Here is a 7,150-nt window from a genome sequence, read left to right on the forward strand (position 1 = left end):
TGCATGCTAAATGCTCGTAATCTGCGTTCACATAAAATTAAGTACTTTCACCATCATCCGATGGAACGTGACACATGTGGGTCAACAGTACCTGTACAGTCGCCATCATATATATCGGAGCGGCCAAGGTGCTCACAAATATCTGAACACGCCTCTATTGTCAAGGCGTTAGAGTGCTTGTTCGGATATTTGTGAGCACCTCAGGTAATACGTAACTAGAAAAATTATAGGTTTCATAAATATTTAAGTAAGTAATCTCCTGTTGTTTATATTCCCTGATATTTTATAGAACGAAAAACAGATCCAGGTAAAAATGTTCAGCGGTCTCCTCGTCTAGGCCGCATATGTGCATATTTGCTCGCTGATTGTACTGTGTCGCTGTGTGTAACTTCGCTAACAATTTGTAAGTCGCGTGGTGACCGCAGTACCCCTCGTCAATTCTAGAGGCCAATTCAAATTTACATTGAGACATCAAAATGATATGTGGTATTTTCTATAAAAAGGGACCTCATTGTCGATGGCGCTTACGCCATTAATAGCGATGCTCCGATATAAATACAATACCGCGCGACGCTGTGCGGCGTAAGCGCCATCGACAATAAGGTCCCTTTTCATAGAAAATGCCCCCTATATATAAATGATGTCAGTCGACCGTGCATTATGCTCGTATTTGTCCGTACATGTTTTGCTCGTAATTCTCCGTACATTTTTGGCTTGTATTTGTCCGTACATGTTTTGCTCGTATTTCTCCGTACATGTTTTGCTTGTATTTGTCCGTACATGTTTTGCTCGTATTTCTCCGTACATGATTTGCTCGTATTGGTCCGTACATGTATTGGACGCGGCTTCTGAAATTATTTACATATCATTTTGATGTCAGAATGTAACTTTGAATTGACCACATAGTCAGTTTTCGCGATTCCATCTATATACGATATCGTCCGGCGGACTTGTAATGGGTGGGCCATTACCAGTCTGCCGGACGATATCGGCCTGTCAGTTAGAAATGGTTGGGCTCCTTTATATTTGAGACAACGAAAAACAGATATATATAGGTACAAATATGTCCAGCGGTCTTCTCATCTATTAGTACGAGGAGTACGAGAGTACGACAATGTTTATTCGCTGATTGCGCTCTGTTTCGCCACAATCAATCAAGTTGCAGTGGCCAACACAACATCTCGTCATTTCTTTTCAACGTTCCAAAAAGATGGCGGGTTTTTAGGCAGACGCTTGATGAAAAAGAAAAAATGGAACACAAAAGAGGTTGTTACGGAGTTTTGGTTTAATCATTTGAATCCATGCCAACCGTGTGCGGTGATGCATCAATGAACCTTGTCGAAATGCACGAACTTGGTATAGTCGGCATATTTTCAAATGATTTTTTCGTCTAAGACGGTAATCTGTTAAACAAAAGTCTTTGTTTTAATAACAAAACTTCCGTGAGACACAGACCGGGTCACTCACGTCGTCGTCGGATCGGGTCACGTCGGGTCGGTACGGAGTGAAACATGTCGAGCGTTTTTCGACTTAGTACATGAGTGACCCGTTATTAATATATTTAAAAGCCTTTGTTCCTTTTGTGCGTGCGGTCGCCCATTGTGTTCCATTGTCTCTGACAATGGCACGCACCGTAGCACGCGCTCAGACTCAATGGTACACAATGGGCGACCGCACGCAGAAAAGGAACAAAGGCTTTTGTTTGACAGATTACCGTCTTAGACGAAAAAGTCATTTGAAAAGATGCAGACTATATTGGGCTGCTGTAGCCACGCGTGTCAGTTTAAAAATCTTTACGTCAGGTATTATAAAATCCATGGAACTAATTTTCAAGTTTCTTTAAGTATAATATTGTCTTCGGTTACCGCGATAGTTACTCATGAAATAAAACTATGAAAACGGATTATATCGCGTATATTGAATTTATAATACATCCCGACGTTTCGAACTCTTTACAGCGTTCGTGGTCAACGGGTGACCACGAACGCTGTAAAGAGTTCGAAACGTCGGGATGTATTATAAATTCAATATACGCGATATAATCCGTTTTCATAGTTTTATTTCTTTAAGTATTTTTTAATGTTTCTGAAAATATTTTAAATTTTACGTAAAAAACAAAACAGTAGTATGTTTATGTACAAAATTTATAAAAAAATTCATATCCGTTCCCGTAAATACATGATGTAAAACCTTCGCCAATTGTACACATTTTAATATACATAACCGTCGACACCTTTTAATTAATAAACATAATATTCAGTCTATTTGTCGAAATGATGACGAGGCATCACAATACATTTAAGTAGTTAATAATACATCATCTGTATCAACAAAATTGACTCATATTGTTATACATTTTGGCGTGTAACATAGTTTACAAGACAGGGCAAATTAAAAATTACTTAGTAGCAAATTTTTAAAGCATAATAGGTATGTACAGTCGCCATCATATATATCGGAGCAGCCAAGGTGCTCAAAAATATCTGAACACGCACTCTAACGCCTTGACAATAGTGACGTGTTCAGCTGAGCTGAGCTCATTGAGAAACTTATAATGATTAATCAAAATGGCTACGAGTAGGGTGACTTGTTCATCAGTTAACCACCCTTTTTTCGAGCGCCCATATTTCGCAAATTTTCAATTAAAATAAATTATTGCGAATATTCATTGGTAGACTATATAAATACTATTTAATTGGCTACAAATAAGCATTCCAGAAATTTTAGTATTTCTTATAGTTTTGACATTGTGCTTTTAGAAAAAAATTGAATTTGGCTAATAGTGACACTATAGGACAGTATTAACCAGGGGGGTGTTCTAGAGTTAACCAAGTTACACATTTAATCACTAATTTAAATGTTTTTAATAACATAAAAATAATAAGCCCCACAAATTTAAGAAGGCAGGTTTCATTAATTACAAAAACATAATACAAAAAAAAATCAAGAAAATGTTTTAACTCATATTATCCTCAAAAATCAACATTCTGTAAAATGGTGGTTAAACCCGAAAAATAACATGATGTCGAATTATTTTATTGGTATGTGTAATTCCATTATTCGTCATCATAAATCTAAATGTTGAAACCTAGGTACAGTCGCCATCACATATATCGGAGCGGCCGAGGTGTTCACAATATCTGAACGCGCACTCTAACACCTTTACAATAGAGGCGTGTTAAGATATTTGTGAGCATCTTGGCCGCTCCAATATATCTGATGGCGATTGTACTTAGTTATCACAGCAATAAAATAATTTAATAGTGAAAGTATCCATCACATACATGCATTGACACGCACTGGCGTATTTCGATCACTCGCCAAGCAGCAGTCGTGGCCGAGCGGTTAAGGCGTCTGACTAGAAATCAGATTCCCTCTGGGAGCGTAGGTTCGAATCCTACCGACTGCGAAACTTTTTGTGTTTTTTATTACTTATTTGCTTTTAACAAGTTTTTAGAAACAAATCAAATTATTTTATTAAATATTTTGATTTGTTTTTTTTAAGTAGTCACACTACTATATATAAATTATAAACTGTAATAGGTGTCATATATTAAAGAAAAAAGTGACGAAGACCTCCAGTGGTGGCCGGATACGAACCGGCGTCTTTAGCTGTCGCGGCTAACACCATGAACCCCCAGTCCGGCCTTCACCACTGGAGGGCTTCGTCACTTTTTAGGGTTACGTACCCAAAGGGTAAAAACGGGACCCTATTACTAAGACTCCGCTGTCCGTCTGGCCGTCTGTCCGTCTGTCTGTCACCAGGCTGTATCTCATGAACCATGATAGCTAGACAGTTGAAATTTTCACAGATTATGTATTTCTGTTGCCGCTATAACAACAAATACTAAAAAGGTCGCAACCCTCGGTGCGCGAGTCCGCCTCGGACTTGGCTTGTTTTTTCTTTAATATATGACATCTATTACAGTTTATAATTTGCTTTTATTTTTTAAATCTGTGAATGTGTGAATCCACTTTTCTCCAGTTAAAATGAACTGAATCAATTAAGATTCACAATTACGTCTATCTCATCTTCCTCGCGTTATCCCGGCATTTTGCCACGGCTCATGGGAGCCTGGGGTCCGCTTGACAACTAATCCTAAGAATTGACGTAGGCACTAGTTTTTACGAAAGCGACTGCCATCTGACCTTCCAACCCAGAGGGGGAACTAGGCCTTGTTAGGATTAGTCCGGTTTCCTCACGATGTTTTCCTTCACCAAAATGCGGCTGGTAAATATCAAATGATATTTCGCACATAAGTTCCGAAAAACTCATTAGTACGAGCCGGGGTTTGAACCCGCGACCTCCGGATTGAAAGTCGCACGCTCTTACCGCTAGGCCACCAGCGCACCAAAATTAAATCCGTTCCTCGCATAAATCAAAAATCAGTAATCAGGTAGTTGATAACTGTTTGATTAATTAATTATTAATCGCGTGATGCGCTTACCTGTCATTAATTACCGCGGGGCAATAAATGCGATTATCGTTTCATTATATTAAGCGTTCTGGTCTTCCGTTTGTACGGGGAATAGTTATATGGATAAATAATGATGTTTGGTTTATATGGCATTATTCACTGCCTTATCATTGCTTCTATTAATAAACGAACATTACGAGCGTATTAAAGTTTTATTTATTTATTTTTATTCGGAAATTAAAGTTATGTAAACAAAAAATATATGGATCAAATGATTTGAAATAAATAATTTAATTGTATTGAATTTAAAATCACGAGAATTATTGCTTGTTCCAACATACCTACATACACCTACATACGTTTTGTTTTCAATATTATGAGAACTTAGTTACCTACTTCTTAAAAGAGGTATCTTATTTCACTGCGGGGTGAAGGATATATAATAAACAAATTTAAATATGATAAGAGCGCATTTTGTAACTGTTAATGTATGTTTTTTTATATAACAAATAATTAAAAAAATAGTAAATATCTCGCACACTGATTATTTTGCCAAGTCAAATAGACCGTCTAAGAGCCACCTCACACTAGCGTCTCCCGATCGCCGTCGTCTAGTATGTATGTAAAGCCTGACCTAGAATATATGATCACGGGCCATGTTGCGGAATTTCATTGGAACTAAATTTTTCATACTAAACTAAACTGTCACCACATACATGAGAATAACAGCGCCCTCTTGACAATGATCATATATTTCTGGTCGAGCTTTAAACACTTTGTTGTTTACATAACATAAGACAGGTCAACTCTCTGGCGTTGGCGCAACTGCACAGCGACGTCATTTTCAATAGTGTAATTAAATGTATTTAATAAGTGCAGTAAAATCTAACAAATCGTTATTTTCCTTAAGTCTTCATCCAAATGAAGACAGCGACCGTCTGACCTTGTATCACAGTATATATTTGTTTAAGTGTACATTTGATGGAACAATACGTATTAATAACCGCTACAGATTACTTACAAGTAGAAGGAGCATCCACTCATGGTTGCCATACACTGGAGCTTCCGTACGTACTTACATTCCAATCCGAACGTGAAATTGACATCAAACCGATATTAGAATGAAATTGGAATCATATCAGGGTGCGTAGCCAACGTGCCAATCGATCGAGATGCAACTTTCACTGTCGCACTAATATGAAAGAGTGATAGAGAGACACTATCGCCTTGGCTAGTAGGTCGCCAGTTAGCTGTCATTCGCGCATTCATTTCGTCCGCACAAGTTTTAGTGCAAGCGAGGTGCCCACGCGAATGACTACCTAACTGATATGATTCCAATATCATTCTAATATCGGTTTGATGTCAGGGATATGTTAGAATTGGCGTATAATTTAGCATGAGAGCAACACCGCTTATTTTTATGACCTACATTTTAATGCCCGTCCTGTAAATTGTGTATAATACAAGTGTGAATATCTTTTTAAAAGATTGGTTGAGAGTATATATATATTACAGGATTTACGGATAACGGGACTTTTTTCAACAATCTCTATATAGTCTTCATCTTCTCAAATGACTTTTTCGTCTAAGACGGTTATCTGTTAAACAAAAGCCATTCTCTTTTGTGCGAACTGTCGGCCTTTGTGTGCCATTGTGTGTTAGCGCGTGCCACGGTGCGTGCGGCGCTCACACACGATGGCACACAATGGGCGACCTCTCACATAAAAGAGACAATGGCTTTTGTTTAACAGATTACCGTCTTAGACGAAAAAGTCATTTGAGAAGATGAAGACTATATAATACTTTGTTAATTGCGAATATCAAATAAAATATATCAATAAAAATCAGCTCATAAATAATACAAAAGGTAATCACGGTCTAAATCCCGGTGAATATAAGTCTAATATCAAATAAGTCGAAGTTCTAACGGTAAACATAGATAATATTAAATATATTAATAACGGGTCACTCACGTTAATATGTCTGTATATATTTAATATGTCTGTGTCTCACGAAAATTTTGTTATTAAAACATAGATAATGGTTTGAAATGTAATTGTACGGTCAATTGGTCACCTTTCTCATTGCGTCTTAATCTACAAGCAAAGAGCGCATAAATTTCGCGTTCTTCGTAACTTTTTTATTAAACGGTATCTATTGTTAGTAGTCTGTGATCATTATAAGGCGGATTATAAGGCGGTATATTTCGACCAGTCGCCTACAGCTGAGGTGTCCGAGTGGTTAAGGAGTTGGACTTGAAATCCAATGGGTTATACCCGCGCAGGTTCGAATCCTGTCCTCAGCGGTATTTTTGCTTTTTTTAGAAATTTGTTTCTTTTTGTCAGAAGGTATGACTATAAACTGGATATTTTTTTTTAGATTTCATATAACTCAATCGACAAAAAAAAATCTATTTAATCATCGAACCTGCTCACAAAATTTCACGAGAATTGGTTGAGGATTACGACCTGTAGAGGAGAACATCCGGACATACGAAAGCATTTTTGTCCAAGTTGAAACTTTGAAACGAAGATTTTTGCTAAAGCTCGGTAAAAAGAGTTTTTCAAAATAATTATTTAAACTATCGTGAGACATACTAACATTAAGCTAATCACTAAAGGGGCCCACTGACTATCAGTCCGCCGGACGATATCGGCCCGTCAGTTAGAACAAAAATTTGACAGTTCCGAACAACTGCAGCGGTATCATGGTCGCATTTTTATCACTTGTCA

The 7,150-nt window shown here is 37.5% G+C and overlaps 2 non-coding genes across 2 annotated transcripts; both read left to right on the forward strand.

Annotated features, from left to right (window-relative positions):
- The first annotated feature begins 3,327 nt into the window (after positions 1–3,327).
- Trnas-aga (transfer RNA serine (anticodon AGA)) lies at positions 3,328–3,409 on the forward strand. Its single transcript has one exon. It is a non-coding gene; the product is annotated as a tRNA-Ser (tRNA).
- Positions 3,410–6,641: 3,232 nt separating this feature from the next.
- Positions 6,642–6,723, forward strand: Trnas-uga (transfer RNA serine (anticodon UGA)). Its single transcript has one exon. It is a non-coding gene; the product is annotated as a tRNA-Ser (tRNA).
- The last annotated feature ends 427 nt before the right edge of the window (positions 6,724–7,150 follow it).

This window comes from Cydia strobilella, chromosome 4 (assembly GCF_947568885.1).
Source record: "Cydia strobilella chromosome 4, ilCydStro3.1, whole genome shotgun sequence".
Classification (NCBI taxonomy): domain Eukaryota; kingdom Metazoa; phylum Arthropoda; class Insecta; order Lepidoptera; family Tortricidae; genus Cydia; species Cydia strobilella.